Below are 18586 nucleotides of genomic sequence, written 5' to 3'. Positions count from 1 at the left end.
AGGAAAGTTGAATGTTGTCTCTTCAGATCAGTTGTGTGGTTATTGTGAGCATATGATTATGATTTTGCTTTATGAGCAATGAGATTGTTTGCTTAAAGTGGCTCTGTGGCTGTCCGGGGTTTACAGCTGCCTGCAACAGTGTGTTACTGGGATCAACTTCCAAAAGAAAGGCCTGTTTGGGATGAGTGACATTGTGTTTTTGGAGTCTTGGACTTTTGCACTGTGTTCTGGTCTAACTTTTCATCTCTTATTCATACAGGGCAATATCACTGAAACCGCTGTGTCGTTGACTGCTAGGAGACCTTTTGGAGAGGGGAAAGGAGGAGCAAGAAGTGGCTTCCTAAACTTCGCTGTACATAGGAGGATTCTCTTCAGGAAAAAAACGAAAAAGTAACAATGGCAACAAGAGCACCTGGTGCCCTGGAGAAAAAGGGAGACAAGGGTTGTCATTGCCCTAGTCTTCCTTTTCCAATTCAACACAGGATGAGTGTGTCACATAACTATCTTCTCTCATTCAGCTCTCTTTTGTCACCATATGTGACAATGAGCACTTGGGCCAGAAATAGAGACAGTAAGTACAAAGAAGCACACAGTAAGTTTGGGCAGGTGAACATTCTTTTTTATCCAAAGCCTTTTTGTCCCCAACCTTAACTCCAGTAGGAGCATCCCATTTGCAAGGATAGAACAACCAGGTGCTTTCATAATCTAACAAGAGAAGTGGCAGCAAGTCCATTGATGCACAGAATCTGTGAACTGATGATGTGTTACAGAAACTGTAACAGTGCTGTTAGCACTGCTAATAAGATATTATGAATTACCTCCTAGCTTATCTGCCAGTTTAACTGTAATATAGTAATAATGAAATATATTCTGATTATGGGCAAGATGTTGAGAACCTTTTATGAGTCAAAATATGAGTCAAAAACCTCATTTCTACTCATTTGAAAATTCATCTAATTCCAAGAATGCCTTTTACTGTGTTCAGAGAACTAGTGTGGTTAGACAAACCTGGCCTTTAGAATAGCTGTGCATTTTAAAAGGAGCCTGAAAGCTTTACTTTCACTTATTTTGTACTCCTGGGTTTTTACTTGCTGGGGAGAAAAAATTACTAATTTCATGAAACTCTTAAAAACGAATTTTAATTTTGAGGGAGATAAGTCACTGTTTAGCTGCAGAATAGCATGGTTAACAACAGTTCGTGCCTTGCCATACTACCTGCTGCTTTAGCCCTTCTTGGAGGGACAAGAGTGTGTCCTTGAGAGGTGAAACGACTTCCTGCAAGGGATGGAAAAGAGTCTTTATGGAAGCTGTTGGGCATTTATTTGAGTATCTCTTCAGTTTCTTAAATTTTACCAACTTTCAGGATAAGTAAACATGCTCTGCGCAGATTTGTGTCACAGTACTGAGTCTTACAGGGCTATCCCTGGGGCTAAGAGGCTAATTGATTCCCCATCCTCTCTAATTCTAGGCTTTCCAATGAAACTGCCAGTTATGTAGCAAAATTAACAGTGGTGGTGGTGGCAACAGGCACTCTGTTATGGAGACTGTCCACAGCAAACTACGTAGACGGGCTCCTTCCCACAAATGCTGTTTAGTAAGCTGTTACTCCTCCTCGCCAGGTATCAGACAGCACCTAAGTCCTCTTTAGTTCTTTCCTAGCTAATTTATTTTCCTCTAACTATTCTTTCATTTTATGGTTTTCAGCTTTTCTCATCCAGCAGAATGTGTGCCATATTTCCTTCAAGTGCTGAAGGTAATATCCTGAGGGGTGTATTCAATTGGTGTTAAAGGATGCAGAGTGCCTCTGAGGAGCAGCACCCTTGGTGTAAAGGAACATGTAGTCATTAGGCTAAAGGAATGAAGAATGTCTGCTTTTTATTTTTCCTGCTTGTTTTTAGATATTGAGGCAGTATTGCTGCAGTATTTTCTGTGCATCTTAATCAACTGATTGCAGGTGGCATCTGATAAAGAGTAGTGTGTTGTGTACCCGTATGTTATAGGTCATCTCAAGAGACTGTGATCAGGATTTTTATAAATGTCAAATCATATTCTTCAGTGCTGAAAGTAAATACTGAAGGGTGTAAACATTTCTCATGTTTTAACTTAATCTAATGTTCTCTGCTATTGTAATAATTTAGAAGTCAGTAAAGCAATTCTCTGACATCTCATAATTTTAAACCTATAGGACAAAGAATGTTATTTAGCAAGTAGACTACTAAAGTCTTCATTTGCAGTCTCGTTTAGTAATCTGGAATGAGCTTTTTATTGTTTTTTTTCTTTAAGACTGGCTTTCAGAAAAGTAACCCCAAGCAGAATTTCATATGTTTATTCAGCAGACTAGGGAAAATGTGTTTGGGTGCACACACTTTCCAGATTTTAGTATACAGCTGAATACCACCAGTTGATGCATACATTTTTTCACATCTGACCCACCATTTGTTTACACTTTATTTGACACCTTTCTGTGTGATGTATAAGAAACAGTGACCGCAATTGCAGAAGCAATGAAATAGGAGCTCCCTCAGCACATGTAATAAGTAAGTGATGAACATCAAGTTAAAAACTGGGATATTTCCAGTTGAACTAGAATTCTGAAGTGCTTTAGCACAAAGCATTTGGGGCCATTTATGGATTATAGAGAGCTGACTGTTTGAGTCATAGATGTAGCACTGTCCACTTGTTTCTGTTATGTGTGGAGTCCCACAGGACTTGCTTTAGCCTTATCTTCATATTACACAAGGAAGGTGTTACCTTATCTTCCATAAACAGATGTTTACATTTCTGTCTGCCTTTCTTTTGATCTGTTAAATACAGCATGGTAAGTTACTCATTTTTAAACAAAGCTTTTTTGATAAATGTGCTATCTGATTAATACTATGAGTAAATAAGACTGAGGTGTCATTCAAAGAAAGACCGAGTCAAAGAATCGTGAGGACACCAACGAAATCTTTAATAGGTGAAGAAGATGAAAGGGATAATTTTTGAGGTGAGGTACAGAGAAAACCCAGTTATTTTATAAAAAGATTGAATTGTAGAAAATCCTGCCAGCTGGGTAGTAAAAGCTGAAAGCAAGAAACAGGGAGTAAGGGCCTGGAACTGAAAGCCTGTGATGTTTGGAGCGTGGGAATCGGAGAAGAAAAAGCAGGTTTGCTGGCAAGGAACAAATAGAGCCTTCCCTCTGCACGTCTCAAGGGGAGAGTTTGAACACCATAGATACATCTCTAGGGGGACAGATGAGCAGAAAGAGTAGCAGAATAAAGATAAGAAATAAAGAAGAGATGTAGGTTCCCTAGAAATATTCTGGACTAGTATAACTCTAGTTGGGTTAAAGAGAATTCCTGAGGAAAAGATCAGATATTCATGGCAGTGGCCACAGTTCTCTCTGGTTTGGCCATGCAATAGATGAAGAACAAGATTGGAACTGTTAGAAGATGCCAGTGAGGTGAATGTGTTTAATATTATGGGAAGAATGGCTGGAGCGACCAATGGCACTGAATCTGTACAGCAGAGGGTAAGCAGAAAAGCAAGAGGAATTCTTTCGGTGTAGTTAGTGTTGCGAGACCTGAGCTGGAAGTGTGGAGAGAGCAGAGCTCCTTTTCAGATCATGTTCTGAGGGGAGCTGTAGGGAGCAGAAAGCTGCAGTAGGTGGCCCTGGTGGTGATACCCAGTACCCAAGGGCTATTTTCCAGGAAAGGTGAGATCTTCCTGATCTGAAACTGCCCTTCTGTTTCAGTTGGGTAAGGCATCCTTTATTTTACTAGAAATCTGTGGTGGTATATGTTATTAATTGCCTAAATACAGCATAAAGAATCCCACTGTCACATGCTTATCTTCCAGGTAAAATGAAGTGCTGTAGAGAATGTAGCATTGATGCTAATCACCGGGGAATGTGTTACTGATTGGTGATTCTCAAAGGACTGTTTGGGGGGGGGGGGGAATCAGAATTACAGTCTACAGACTATTTGCTACTATCTCTTTCTTTGATTATCCCTTCCGTATGAGACATGTCCAAAGACATCAATCAGCCAGCAAAGAACCCTGCTTGATAGCAAACTAGACCATAAATAATGCCTTCTACCAAAGCACAGAAAATCCTGAAACTGACGAGAACAAAACAATACAGAAGTATTAATTGCCTCTTTAAGAATATAAAACCAGTCTGCTGCTTGGAGCACTGCAGCTCTTTAGGATCTTTAGCTGCTAATGACCACTGGATTCTGAGGGGCTAGAGTTGTCTTCCCAATTATTTAAGAACCTGAAGCAGTCTCTGAGTGGTGATTATTAAAAAGAAAATCAAAGCAATGTGCTATATGGTGCATTAAAATGATTGTTTTATGGTACTGTGTTTTTATGTAATTTAACACTTAGAAAACTAAAGACAAATTACATTTAAAAAATTGTTTTTGCCTAATTTCCAAGGTTATATTTCCCAGCTGGAAATATTTTGGTTATTATTTTGAAAAAATCTTTAAGGAGATTTCTCTCAGAAACAGGGAATATACTATTCCTTTATTTCTCTTTATGAGCCCTATAAATTTTAAAAAGCTTGGCCTACTGTGGAGAAAAAGCAGTGCTGAAGGACCTGTGGTGCTGTTGGCACAGACATATGAATGGAAGTTCAGGCTGAACAGGACCACTACCTGTGCTGCTTCTCCTTGGCTGAATGTTAGTTGTGTGCTGATTGAATGATAGCTGGTTGCTGAGTAGTCACCCCGGGCCCTGGGTATTCCTGCCAAAAGGCCTCCTCCCAGCCCTCCCAGCAATTGCATTCAAGCAAAGGAAAGGGGCTCATGACCTTCAGCTCCTTCTGATGCTGGGTGGCCGCTGACCAACTCGTTTATACCTGTTCCTTAAGAGAAGGCTTGTATACCTCTGAAAGTGAATAATAGCAGAATAATTTAGGTTGAGACCATATGGTCCAACCCCCTGCTCGAAGCAGGGTTGATTTCAAGGTTGCTGAGGGCCTTGTCCAGCCAACGTTTGAGTATCTCCAAGGTGGGAGGCTCCTCAGCTTCTCTGGGCACTGAGAGAGAGGCGAGAAAGAGGATGACTTTTTCCCTAGCTCTGAAGGGAAGAGGATCCTCTTCCACTGTGGCTGCATTAACTGCATTTGTGATTTTGCTAATGATATCAGAGAGTCTGATGATTAGGGAAAACCTTGTACTCTTCCTCTTACATAGCACTCATTTCAGACCAGATTCAATGTAGTGTCCACCAGAATTAACAACTCAGAAAAAGAAAATCTTCCCTAAAGATCAATACCAGGCATCACTTTCCAGAAATGCAAGTAGCAATGTCCATAAACACTTTTGTGGCTGCACTGAACTCTCTTGGGGTGTGGGTATAACAGCTGCCAACTCATCAGACTGTTGTGAATTTGAAATTAGTAGCTGAGACAAACAAGTAGTCTCCACACTAAAGCATATCTGTATATTTTCACCCTTGCTAAAAGTTGAGAAGTATTTACTCAGTGTAAATAGGCCTGGGTGGATAGAGGTAAAGGGCTTGTGGAAGAAAGAGTTTGTAGCAGGGGAGAAGCAGAGCCTGACTCTTCATCAGGCTGAAAACGTAACCTGGGCCAGTTTTTAGCAAGTAGTCCAAAGAAGGGCCTAGAAAGGAGTTTTTGTCTGAAAGAGGTTTGAAGCTATGAGCAGGGACACTGTCTTGGCATTGCTATGCTCATAAAACTGAAACGCCCACATTCCCGTACCTTAGCAGAACTGCACCAAAAAAGCCCAATTCCACTGAGTATTTGCTGTCTGTTTGTTGCAAATAAGTCTTTGTGATTTGCAACCACCAGTGATTTAGGAAGAAAAAAGTCAAATTAAAACAAATTAATTAGCTGGTTCATAATGTTAGAGGTAAAGGTGATTCTGGCTTGAGAAAAGGGTGGTTGGGAGATGGGATACGTTGAAAAATATTGGTTAGGATAAATATTTAGCACTGAGATTCTGCTGCATTTAATAAGGCCGAACAAAGTCAGTAGTGTTTGACTGTAAAAACAGTTGTGAAAGGTTTTTGGTTTTGGTTTTGGTTTGTTTTTTTTTTAAACCCCTGTTTCCCTGCAGTACAGATTTTAAATAGCATGGGAGTTCATCTTTCTGTAAGGATGGAGAAGAGGGGGAACAGCAACTCTTCTGCTTTGTTTGTGAAGCACCAGCTAGAATAAAAGTGGCCAGTGTTGCACCTGAAGGAGCACTGGTAATCACCCCACATCCAAATGAATAATTAGCTGAAATAATTACCAGCCTTGAGATGAATTCACACATTTTTTTTGCCCGTGACAGTATCAAGGATAACAGGTGTTGGGAGTGCCTTGAAGGGACAAAGATTAAAGATTATTTCATTATCTGGATTCCTTTAGGCAGAAAAGTCTTGTGTTTCATCCTGTCATGCACAGAAAGGTCTAAGCAGCATCTCATTCTCCTCATGCTTTGGCAGTTTTGAGGCTGAGCTTTTGACAGAGAGTGAATATTGTTTAATCTTGGAGAATGGTCTGTCCTTGAGAATTCAGTAAACTCCATCTCTGTCTCTGTGCACAGTCTGATTCCTTCTCAGAGGCCTATGGAAAAGTACAAGTAAGGATGCTGCAGAGACAATGAGCAACGGTTGCCTTTTTACTGAGGTTTAGATTAATTAGGAAAGGATGTATTTGAACAGTTACTTTACTTGGAGATTTGCTGATGAAATACTGTGCATGTTTCAGACTCATTGTTTCAATATTTGAAAAGAAGAATGGTAAGGAATGTTAATAAGGTTTCCTCCTCTTCTGTGTGCTTTTAGATATTTTTGTTTTGTTACAGTTATACCCAGCAGCCAGACTGCATCAGGGCAAACATCCATATGTTCTGTGCTGTAGAAAACTGCAGCTCTTGCTTCCTTACGGGAGGGCTGTATTAGAAACAGCACTCTCCCATGCATTATAACCCATTCTCAGCTGGAATTCTGCTATTCCAAATATTTTGGAGTTATTTTAATCATTACCAAACTTTTTTGTATTTTACAGCAGTGATCTGCAGGCATAACATCTCTCAAAACTGTCGCTAGAGCTGAATATATTCTCAATATATTCTCATTACAGGCCACAGTATGTACCTGCATTGTATCCATGACAGACCCCTGAAAACTAGCATTTGAATCCCAAGATGATGTGACAGAAAGCGGGAGAGATGAGACTGGTGGAACTGATGGAAACTGGGTTTTGCAAAACAGTTTATGTACATGAACCTTTTTTTTATTTAAGTTATACTTTTTCCTTCTACCCATTTTCCTGTCTAATTGCATTATAATCTGAAGGAAAAGTTTTCCTGGCTGGTGTATGTTTGATAAATGATCTTTCTTTCGTTTGCCCGCCATCTTATTTCTCCACCAGGATGCCAGTATTTGCCCATTTAGGTGTTATATGTGTTTTTCTGGTTCCTGATACTCTACTTTTGTTTTCCACTAATCTGTTTGTTGCTGCTATTTTTTTATTGTTTTCTATCCTGTATTTCTCAGCTACAATTTATGATCCCCCAGAGTTGAAGCAAGTTAGAAATAAGGTATGTGTCTTCAGTCCCCGTTGGCCTCAAATTATTTTTAATGACAGTCCTCATAACATCGTGTAGTCCAAAGGCCTATATGTAGTTCTAGATGTCTTATGGCTTTACTACTGTTTGTGCAACAAACTACATCATGGTATTATACAATGCATATCACTTAGGAAAAATATGTTTGATGCTGTTGATGCAGTTGTGCAGTGCTGAAATACATAGATCCTTGTTACAATAAATTGCACTTCCTGAAGTTAACCAGCATTGTTTTAGGAGTTTTCTGGAAGAAACTATGGAAAGAAGTTCTTTTCAAAAGTGAAGTTATTAATTTGATCTGGCCACAGTTGAAGATTTTTGCTTAAGGATACTCTGCACATTTGCAGTGCACCTTGCTGCAGTTTTATAAATGGTCCACCTTCCTGCCAACTCTTCTACTGTGGACCAACATTCCCACATAAAGAAATACTCTATTTCTTTTTGTTGTTTTTGAGAGCTGTTTGTATCTTCTCTTTCAGCTTTTATGGAAAACCTTACATATTTCATTATACATTTTAAGCTAGCAGCTAGCCAGTTTCTTCCCTTAAACATTTGCATGTAATTCCCTTTGTATGGTCATGTGTGCATATCCACAGGCATGGGCTAGCAGGAAACAAAAAAAGCTACACAGGCCCAGTTACAGATGTAAAATTGGACAAAAAATGTCAGTGAGATGCTTTCCTGTTTCTGCTTTCTGCCAAGGTGGCAACAGAAGACTGGCATGTGAAGATTAGTCAGACACTTGTGAGCAGGTTAAGTTCAAAAGAGGTTCAAGTTGGCTCCTCTTTTCGATTCTGAGCAGTTTCCTCATTCCTAATTATGCTTCTTTGTGCATTTCACGTATGCTGCTGGTCTACTTTTGAAGACGTGTGGGTTTTTTCTTTTTTTTTTTTTCCTATGGTTACTTAAGAAAACCCCTACATAATTAATTCAGGCCATAAATATTCATCATTAATTTATCTTTTAAGTATGGATATGCAGTATACTTAGCCAAGAAAAACCAGCTACAATTAAAATATAAAATTGTAATAAAAAATTTAAGGGTAAATTGGGCATGTGAAACTCTTAGATTTTTCCAGGGAGTAACTTAGGTGAGGAGGAATGTTTTGTATTCCAGTACCCACAGTTCTTTTTAAGCTGGAGTTCTCAGAAACCAGTCTCTAATGAAAATATTTTGATACTCATGAAAAAAATGAAAATTTGACAACACTTTAGCACAAAAGGTCAAGGGTCTGTTTGAATAAATTTTACTGCATTTTGCCTTTCAGGGAATAAACTGATTTGTCTTCCCAGAGATGATTCCTCCACCTCTCATTGGACTCTCCTTTAGGGTTTGTGACTCATACTTCATGGATTTTTTTTTTTTTTTACTCCAACTCTGTAATCTGGGTACCAATGGCATATTAAAGAAAGGTCAGATTGTGCAATTGTTTTTTGCAAGCCCTGTGAACAGTTACAATGACTTTCAATGAGGTGTTTGTTCAAGAGCTGTAAAGCAAACCCTAAATTTTAACTGTCTGTAGTCATAGAATTACATTATCTTGAGTTAGGTCAATATGACAGAAAAAAATAACCCCTTTTAACATGCCTTTCTTGACTAACTAGGGAAGTGGAATTCCTCCACTGATTAAGGAAAGCATAGAGAAAGACGCAATATATTTGAAATAAATTATGGTATTATCTCATGCTGCTTATTTACAGAGGCTCCTATGAGATAATGGAGATTCTTAATATGTGGGCAGGGCTGAATCTGGATAATTTTGAATGGCTATAATGCAGTTTGTAAACCAAATAGTTCAAAACTGCTGGAGAATCTAGCAATACTTCCTAAAAAGTACAGAAGATGTCCAACCCCCCAGGCTTCCCACGAGAGCTGGATACTTTAGGGTACTCTGCATAGTGCAGTTTTCATGTGTACGTGCCCCTCTGGGAGAATGGAAAGATTTTTCCAGTGTCACTGTAAAGGATATTTTACAGTTATTTAAAACTCTCTTAGTGACATTAATTGCACCTCCCCAAATTCCTTTCTTAAGAATTTTAATACTCATAATACAGATGGGAAAGCTGAGGTCCAGAAGTAGACTCACAAGGACAAGGGGAAGCAGAGTAATGGCAACTACGTTGAAACCTGCCATTAGCGTTTGGCACTGAGGAAGAATAAGACATCCTAGCTGCTTTCAGCAAGGAGCCTGCCGTCTTTGGCTGCAAAGACATTCCCAGCAGACTAGGATGTTACCAAGGGAGCTCACTTGCTGGTCTCTACTTTGTAGCTGCATTCCGTATCTAACACCTGCTTGGTAATTCATTTAAAAACACACACAATGCAGTATCTTTTAAGAAAGAAATTGAGCATGCAAAGAATTAAGATGGTGTGTTGATGAGACTGAAGCTATTTTGAATAAGAACAAACACCCTTAGGCTTTCAGGATTTTTAGTACAGAATTTTGAAAAAAACATCAAAGGGGGAAAAAATAAATACTGGTTTTGCAGCTATTGACACTTCAAATTTCATTTAATAATGGCAATATCAATTCAATTGGATGTTTCACATACTGTGATTGCCTTAGCAAGATAAGACTTTGCGCTCTAATATAGAATCCAACTTTTTGCGTTAAATTGCATAAAATGTAGGCAAGTTAGCATCATGTCAGTAGCAGTAATGATAGTTTCAGGGTATTTGCCTTTACTGTGCCTGATTTTAATCCTTCAGTTATACAAAAAATGTATGAGCTAGGAACTCAAGATATTGCAATTATTAGCTGATAAATTGACTTAGGCCGAGAGTGCCTTATGCTTTTTCTGAAGTTTTTGTACTTGCTTTTACATGTCTATGTAAGTGCAATGTAACAAATGAAACTTTTGGCCACCTGTGATTTATGTGTTTACCTTTTAAAAATATGCAGAAAATTTTTGTTATGGTAAATATTACCAGCTATTTTTCATCCTGATCACTAATAAAAGATTTATGCTTCCAGGAACAGAATTTGACAAGGTTAATAATTTAGGATTGTTGACAGCTTTTCAATGAAGAAAGCATTTTCCCTAGGTAAGAGCCCTATTTCGGTCTTAGTGAGTTTACCTGATGTCACTTCCCCTTAATATATGAATGATTCCTCTAAAGGACATAGGCTGATGTTCCATGCATTAGAAAATGCATTATACAGGTGGTATTCTGTCAGTTCTGTGTGTAGAACATTAATATGACAGAATGGTGAAGGAAGAGGGGGTTTCATACCACTGCAATAGATCTAGAGAGTTTACCAGCTCATTAAGGAATCCACATCATGTTATTTTTTAAGGCTTGACTCAAATATTGTGATTTCTTTTAATGTCCAGTAGCAATGATGCCACACAAAATACAAATGATTTAGCATAAAGTTTCAAGATATGTGATTTATATCTTTTTTTGCTGTATTCTCCAAGGTGCCTTGTGCTGCCTTTCACCTGTCAGCTGGTTCAATCCTAGGGGCCAGGGAATAGAAAGGAGAAGGGGGAGAGGAGCTAGAACCCAGCAGGGACTGCCCCTTCTGCATCTCCCTGGGCTGAGCACTGTTAGTCTCAGCTTGAGCAGCAGGGAGAAGAGGAAGAGGAAGAAGTGCCCCCCCTGCTTAGCATAGCTAATGCAGTTCCTAGGAGAGCAGGGCTCACTGGAGGGGAGTTTTATGAGCACTTCAGGAAACAGCTGTGATTTGAACAACTACTTTGACAAACCAGATCAAATGACATAGAACATAGTCATGACCATGGTATCTGTGGAATGCTAAAACCGTGTCTATAAAAGTTATACACATCTACACACAGTTACTATAATGCAAAGATACATGGTTGTGTGAGGCAAACACACAAAAGCCCCAAAAACATGGGCAGTCTAAAAGAGAGACAAAGTACACCCTTCAAAACCAGGAGTTTCTCCTCTGCCAATATTGGATATCTTGCTAGAAAAATAAGAGTGCAACAAAGGAGAATGTTCCCTGGGTCAGAGAAGATTTCAGCAGTATCCTGAAGTCCCCTGAAGGTAAAGGCACATGGGCCTACTTTTAAGTGCTTCATTGACCTGGGACCTGTTGTAAGAAATTATTCAATATTGATAAAGTTCCAGAAGCCAGAACAATTTTTTTTTTATTCTGTAGCTTATGTTAGAAGATAAGCATGACACTAAATAGGACCAAAGATATTTTGGGCAAAGTAAAGTAAGAAATCGCCATCTGTGGTTTTCTTCTTACCTGTGTCTTGACTCTGCTGGGTAGCATCAGGAATCAACACAGTCTTGTACTTCAGTTTCGATGTGTACTAAATTCGTGCAGATACAATCTAGATTTGCATGGTATTATGCTTATCAGCATCTCCATCATAGGTCAGATACAGCTATGCAAGTAAACCAAAACAAATTCTCTAATTTGTTCCACCATTTACCGTTCTATGAAAGCTATTATGTGATAATGCTATTGCAGAAGGTAGTATCAATGGAAAAGGAACTCAGGAAAGCCCATTGTCGTTCCAAGACCAGAACTACAATTTTCCAAAGTATTTTCAGAGGACAATAGGCTTATAGTCATTAGAGTTTACAGTTTTGTAAAGAAAATGGTTCTTCCTCAGCAGATGAATAAGTAGCAGAAGAACTGAATTAACTGGATACAGAACTGAGATGTTAAGAGCTGACTTGTATTTTAAAGTCGCATGAATTTTCTCTGAAAACTCTTTTGTTCTAGGTCACATTTTCTTTCCTAGAAAGCTTCAAATTTGTTGTACAAGGTGAAGTTTTAAAATATAGGGACTAGATGGAAAGGAAAATAACTTGTCTGCATTCTAAAGTTCTTTCCAATGTACATTTACATTAAAAAAAAAAAAAAAAAGTGAAGCGAAGATGTGGTCTAGTCTTGTTTCTCTCACTTGGTGATTATGTAATTCTGTGAAAGCAAGTGGAGATAAAATGGTTGCCATCAGCAAGGCTTTGACTTGAAGTTTCTAGAAGAGTTGACAACGTTTCGTTTAGTTTCCCAAAGAACATATTTTTCCCAAGCATCTTTCATGAGTTTAAGTTAAATAACTGTTAAGAGACCAAAGTTTTGAACTGAAGCTGCTTAGTTAATGTCTCCAGTATGACCCTAATTACAGTAGTCATTTAGTCATCCAAAGATTATCTAGGCAAGCAGGGATTTTGGCCACACACAAAATAATCTGTGAAAAGTTTTGTTCAGCTAGGTAAAACGACTCCCTTTGGTGATCCTAGAGAAGAAACTAAATAGCTTTAGAAGGGATGCATCCCCTTCTCTCCTTTACTAGGTGATCTGATTATCAGTAGTAAAGTTCAGATCTCCAGTCAAGGCAAAATAATACTAAGCCATCAAAAATGGAAATGCCCGTCTCGTAGGGAGTTCTGATACTTGCGTGCCTGTTCCCCAGCCGGAGCAAAAAGACTAAATACACATTAGCGATAAATACATTACTGAGTGATGACTGGAAAATTTCAATTTACAATGTGGAAACCACATTTTCTGGTTTGAGATGCTTTTGTTTCATTTACCAGTATAAAATTCCCCTCAGCCTATACAAAAAGTTTTAACAGCAGTTTCAATAATTCCTGTTTCTTTTACGAGGCTGATTCTGTGCCCTTCTGTCTCCCATTTGTACCATCGCAGTTGTTCTCTATACACAAACACCATACAGTTTCTCCAGCAACCAGAATTGTTTCTAGCACTCTGAAGAAGAGTGACACTGCTGAACAATTGCATTCGTGTCAGGTGCCTGTTACGATTCGAACTGCCGACCATGGTCTGTGAACCTGCTGCTTCTGTCCCTCACTCCCATGTCTGTCTGTGCAGCCACGCAGTAAACCAGATCAAGAATCAGCCAGGTTCTTACTTCTCGTTAGCTTTAGTTAGTAAGTGTTTCTGTGGAGGCAAATGGGGATTATTGCCATGTGTTAAATTAAGCTTGTCATGCGTTCTTGTGGACTTTGGATGCTGCATTTGTGGATGGTGGAACTCAATGCTACAGTTTGCTTCTGGATCCAAGTTCCTCTGGATGCCAGTGCAAGCAGGTGTCACCTGTTGAGTTTCTATAGGGATCTGAACCCTCCCAGAGTGGGATTGAGATGTATGTGAGCATTTGCGTGTATGATGGTTGGAGAGGAGGGAGATCCCGCTGAATTTATACAGTATTTTTATGTAGGTAATGAGTTGAAGGAAGTATGTATTGGCTACTGTACCTCTCCATTCAGACTTGAGGATGAGAGCTTTGTAGATTTAGGCGCAGGATCTTGGGAGGCCCATAGTAATAATTATTCTGTATGAATGCCATGACCTGATCAGTGTTCTTGTTTGGGCTGTCTTTTTACATAGATTTTATAATACAGTAAAGTAACTTCTGTCATTGAAAGGGCATGGAAAAACTAGACATAGTTGGTGTAAATATTTTTAAATAAAATAAAATCTAGGGAATAGCTAAAGTTAAGTTGTGCAAAGCTTGGACATTTTAGAGAGAGGTATGATTCTTTTGATGAATAGGAAGTGTGTTAGGAAATTCTGATGAATTATTAATCTATTGAAAAAGGAACTAGAAATATTAATATTTTATACCACAGATATATTTATATAAAATAATTTTGTAGTTGGTTAGTTAGCTGGTTAGAGTGCATCTTCAAACAATCCACAGAAACAAGTGAATCCTCCTTTATCTCAAATATAATTAGCCATTTAAATGTCTTGGGTCAATTTATTAACACTTTATTCATCGGGGTGTAACTTTTATTAGGCTTTATTGCTATCAGAAATTATATCCTACACAAATACAATAGAGATTTAAATGTTCTGTAGAATGAGCCAATGCTTCCTGACTTTATTGCACAGTATTGTAATGAACCTTGACCAGCTGTAGATTTGATAAGTGTAAAATATTACTGCTTGCTGCTAATTTTGTTCCTTTTTAATGACTGATAATCCATGTCGATTTAGTGTGATAGTCACAATCCAATACTGTTTTGCTGCTATAAATGTGATTGTAACAGGAGCTATTAAGTGCGTCTGCATAATAAAATTAGTCAGGGAAGGTCTGTATATTGTTTCCAGGTCTTTGAATTTTCATTATAGTAGTGGAACTTGTTAGACTGTAAAGCTTGATGGTTGCCAGCTCAGACGAGCTTTTTGCTACTTCACTGCCAAGCAAGGGGGTAATGATGCTGCGCTAAGAAGTCTGTTCTTACTGTTCTGGAAAATTCATCATATATAAACATAGGGTATAATTTGGGGGAGAGTRGGAAAAGTGCCATACATGAAGAAAGAGAGGAAACTCATCTGCACAAAAAAGTATTACAACTCCGTAACTTTAAAGAGACAAACTTGGCAGCTGAATGTCTAAATGGAAAAGGCAGTTTCCACATCTGGCAGTAATCCTGCAGTACTGCTAAATCGAATGTTCTTGTTCTCCAGCATGCCAAAGTGGAGGAAGGGGGTCTAGTGGGGAAACCTGGGCAGCAACCTCTCTTCTTTTATCATTCTGTCCAGCAGCACACCCAAAGCCACCTTTAGAAAATGAACTGTTGTGGTAGAGTAATGCTAGGAAACATGTGCTTACTGATAGACGTGCTTTTGGTCTCATTTGATCTTGCCTAATTTGAAGGCTTCTCTCTCTTTGGTTTTCAGGCCTCTGGGTTTGAAGTGGAAATGTTTTTATAGGTGTAGATGAACATTCCAACTCTAAGAATGATCAAAAAGCATTTTCTGTAACAATGTAATTTTCTGGAGTTTTTTTTCTTTCTTTTTTTTCTTTTTTAACTGAATAGTTATGTGATATCTACTGATTTCTTGGCAGAACAGGTAACTTGAAACTGTGCCCACATCTGGGTAGTATCTCAAAAGAAACTATCCTGCAGCAGAGCAGATATGTTATTGTCTGAATTGCTCTTATTTAACTTATTTTGTTGTATAGGCAGGGTCAGTTAAAGAAACTCATCTCATTTGATAAAGACTGGAAGAATCTTTTTTGCTAGATTTCTGGGAAAGTCAAAAGTTATGCATTGGCTTTCCCTGGAGTTATTTCCAGGAATCCAGTATTTTATTTCCAAGTCCAGCAGCTCTGGCAGTCAAAGGGGTTTCTGCGTTGATGGCTCAGTCCCCCAGCCAGCACTACTTGAATCACATTCAGTGCAACAGTTTTGGAGAATTCTGGCTGGTGCAGGGCTTCTCTGTGCCAGAGGACAAAATGCTGAGAGACTAGTCAGCATGTACCAAGTGTCTGAAATCTGGCTGATGTCAGTGGGAGGTTGAGAGGATATTCAGCGCCTCAGCAAATTAGTGCATCTACCTGTAATCAGGGCTGTTTCATCAGCCTTCCTAGGTAGAGGACTCTGTGGGAGAAGTTCAGTAACTGGCTCCTTTGTGCCTCTAGAGCAAAATGTCTTTTGGGTGGGCAGAAGGCATTGCCACTGCTCAAAGATGTAAAGGAAGGGGACCTATTCACTTCACCAGTTTATCATTCAAGCTATTGGAATAAGTTCCCAGTGCCCCTATCAGTTCTTTGCCAGATGAAGATGCCCCGTATAGTTTTAACTCTGGTCTTTTGCTCTAACTCAGCAAGAACACTAATGCAAAAGGTATTCCTTGCAAATAAACACTGCACAGATGCAAAGAAATGCTGCGCAACACCTAAGCCATGCAGTGAACTTCAGAAAGATCAGATCCACAGATGTGCTGACTGAAGTTTAAGAGGCAACTTAACAGATGTAGAAAGCTGTAGATCAGAGGGGATATAAAACAGTTAAACTTGCTGAAAGGCACAATGTGTCACAGTCTAATGATTACATGCATTCTAAGCCCGACAGAAGAGGGAACATACGCTCAGCTATGTGTGCTTGGCTGTAGGCATGCCAGGAAGATTATAAAAATGCCACGCTGTGATATGTTGCCCTCCTGCCTGAAAGGCTACCATTAAGCTGCTTATTTACTGCACCTATTCAGGCAGCAGTGCAGTTCAGAGTGCTACCTGTCTTCTTGTTGGATAAATTAGTTGTGGATATCACAGGATTATTGCTGCCTATCGTTCAGTCTGGTGAAGGTGGGAAGAGTTGAAAGACACTGATCTGACCTTGTAATGTTTTGTGTAAAATGAGAGATACTTTTTCTTCATAGTCAGTGTCACAGTTGATCTGGGTAGGACAGGTTGTGTTAGTTTGGAGCTGAATTTGAAAGGCCAACATACTAATGAAGGCAAAAATTTATCTCAGATATATGTTAAAAAAAAAAAAAAAGGGAAGAGAAGAGATGGAGGGGCAAAAGATATGGGGGTGTGAAGGAAAGTGCATATCGCTGGAGGTTTGTATTCTCTTTCTGGCTTTGTAAATTAGTGCTATTATTTGAAATGAAATCTTCAAGAGTACACACAGAAAAGCTTAGCCACCCCTGCAACTCAAAACATTTTTTATATAAATTGTTTTGCCCTCGTATTTTTCTGATATATGGAGCTGTGAACTTTAAATTAGTGATAACAGAAATTGACAAGTACAGCATTAAAAAATAAACCATGCAGCCCTACAGGCTTAATTATGAAGTGAGCGAGAAGATAGACACAGAAAATCCTGTTTCAAAGTTTTACCTCACATAATATAAATAAAAGATTATATCTTCCACTGGTAGCCTGTAGATCAAAAGGATAATATAAAATAACTACCCCGGTATTTATTTTGCCTTCATTATGTGTATAGATAAACTATACGTTTCTCATTGGTTACCTCTTGTAGATATGCACAGTTATAGATATTTAGATAGGTGTTTATAGATACATGGTTATATGAATATCTGTAAATATTTTTGCATTTTCACATATTCATTGAAAATACATCCTTTTTCATTGCTGAAATATGAAAATGTAAAAAAACTACTTTAAAAAAGTATTCTAATAGATAATAGGGCAAAGTGAATATAAATTAGGCAAGTAAAAATAATAACTATTAATAGCAATTGTGATTCTGAAGACAGGGATGTGTTAGATCATCACTAAATATCAGACACTTCAGTTATGACAACATTTATCCTTATCCTTTTATCTTCAGTATAGTACCAATTTCATATTTACACAATAGCCAGAAGCTGTAAAGGTATCATAATTTAAATACATATGTCTTCACCTTCAGGGACTGTGCATGCTGAGCTGATTATTTTCACTGCTCTTTTTTAAAAATTTCTACTGTTGAGTTTGGATAAGGCACTCCAGAAGGGTTTCTCTTTCCTGATGAACCTTTGCCAACTCAAGCCGTTTTACATGGCTTAGAGGTAGCAGATCAGCGGCCAAAAGTTGACTCTTTAATGGCAGCAATCAATAACTACAGTTTAGTTGATGATTACATAAAACATGCACAAAGACTTTGTCAGGCTGTTTGAAGTGAAGATCTGAAATGTTCTGAATTTCCAGCTATATATTTTTTTTATTACTGACAAAGAAAGGAAGAGGAAATAATCTAGAAGAAGTAGATGCAACTTTCTCCTTCCTTCCTTGAGCTACTTTTTTGATCATTTTTAAATGCCAGTATAAACATTGTGAGAAAGATAAGCAATATTTAGCCAAAAAAATGTTGTCACTTTTGACAGGAAAAGAGAAGCCTCACAGGAAGAGTCAATAAATATTAGCACCTTTTAATAAGGGCTACTAAAAATAAACCTCAGTATTTTTCCTTGTTACATTTCAGAATGCGTGGTGCCCTCAATAATGGCATTATCAGAAACGTGTCAGGCTCTAATACACTGCATTGTTGCAAAGGAATCATTTGGTTTCCGTATTTGTTTGCCCATCATTTAGGACCATTTAGTGCAAAGTCTTGCTTGTGGCAGTAGCGCTATTAACATCAGTTGGGATGGTGGCTAGAGTTGAGCATTTCTGATATTGGCTTGCAGCACTGAGTCCTCTTGGAGTTGTATTTTAACTGGCAATTATTGTATTTGATTATAGTCAATCATGATGGAAAGTGATTTGACTCCTTAAAGTCTAAATCATTTTATAACATTATTAGCCCAGCATGTTCTTCCTTG

Source organism: Apteryx rowi, unplaced genomic scaffold (assembly GCF_003343035.1).
Source record: "Apteryx rowi isolate R43461 unplaced genomic scaffold, aptRow1 scaffold_156, whole genome shotgun sequence".
In the NCBI taxonomy this organism is placed as follows: Eukaryota; Metazoa; Chordata; class Aves; order Apterygiformes; family Apterygidae; genus Apteryx; species Apteryx rowi.
The sequence above is the reverse complement of the archived record's forward strand: the minus strand, read 5'-3'. Positions refer to the sequence as shown.